Source organism: Siphateles boraxobius, unplaced genomic scaffold (assembly GCF_051911475.1).
Source record: "Siphateles boraxobius isolate OS27281-9 unplaced genomic scaffold, OSU_SipBor_1 21, whole genome shotgun sequence".
NCBI lineage: Eukaryota > Metazoa > Chordata > Actinopteri > Cypriniformes > Leuciscidae > Siphateles > Siphateles boraxobius.
This window is the reverse complement of record NW_027508822.1, coordinates 580,512-581,557: the sequence shown is the minus strand read 5'-3', so window position 1 is coordinate 581,557 and position 1,046 is coordinate 580,512. Positions and strand designations below refer to the sequence as shown.

At 32.6% G+C, this 1,046-nt stretch overlaps 1 protein-coding gene across 1 annotated transcript in view; it reads right to left on the bottom strand.

The window, feature by feature from the left end:
* Nucleotides 1–1,046, bottom strand: part of LOC143746091 (uncharacterized) — a 606,033-nt gene that overhangs the window by 314,793 nt on the left and 290,194 nt on the right. The window lies entirely within an intron of this gene.

The window sequence follows — 1,046 nt, the reverse complement described above, 5'->3', positions numbered from 1 at the left end:
TAACTTTGTATGGCCTCTCCATTCATGTTTCCACTCCTTGAGCCAAGGGGTTGTAACAAGGTGTACAACTTTCATAGATACCGTTCATAGATAACATTAATAATTTGCAAGCTGCTAAAATAAAGCATACAAAACATCAGCTAAAATGATCTATAGGCTATATGATTATAATCAGAGCATGTTTGTCAGTGATCTATTTATATTAGGTTATTACAGCATTTAAAGAGCACAGACCTACACAAAGGAGGTGTATTTGTGAAACGCCTTGTAAGAAATAGCTACTTTCCTTTTTAGGAACTTTTCAGGAAAAGTATTGCAATTCTTCACTTGGTATCGAAACAACAATTTTGGTATCGTGACAACACTACATTGTTCCTGTGCTCACCAACCATTTTATTTTTCAGATGCGTTTTGTCCATAGGAATGTTTTTCACTGCTGTAAATTGACATGTTTGAGCATACACGATTAATCTATAATTAGCTTGGTTGTTGATTATTTTCATGATCGATTTCATCAATTAGTTCTTGCAGCCCTCGTTAAAGTTTGTATTGATCATCAAATACAATTTAAGAAAATGAAACATGATACTGAAGAACAAAGAGGTTGGTGTTTATTCTTGATTCCTCATTCATTCATCAAGATTTACATTGTTTTAGATCAAAAATATAAAAATACAATTAAACTAATTAAATATTAAATTATTTTGACATAGAACTTTCTTGATTTTGTCATTTTATATGAGTTTGACACAGGAAAGGGCTAAAAAGCAGGTGACCTGGGAAGTCTGAAGGCCTTTTTACGCTAAACACAAATGTTTTGTTCAAGCTGATTTTGAATAGGAAGAGACATTTATGCTGGGCTGGAATATTCAACCGCTAATGATGCAATGCTTTTTTCATCAGAAAATATTTCTACTATTTTCTTTGCCCTTCAAAGACGAGTTCTGACCAGATATAAACTTTGAGCTGCTGCAGATACACATTTAAGAGGATTTGGTGGCACTAGTGAAACCAGCATTAAATATTGTAATTACTTTAAATAAAAC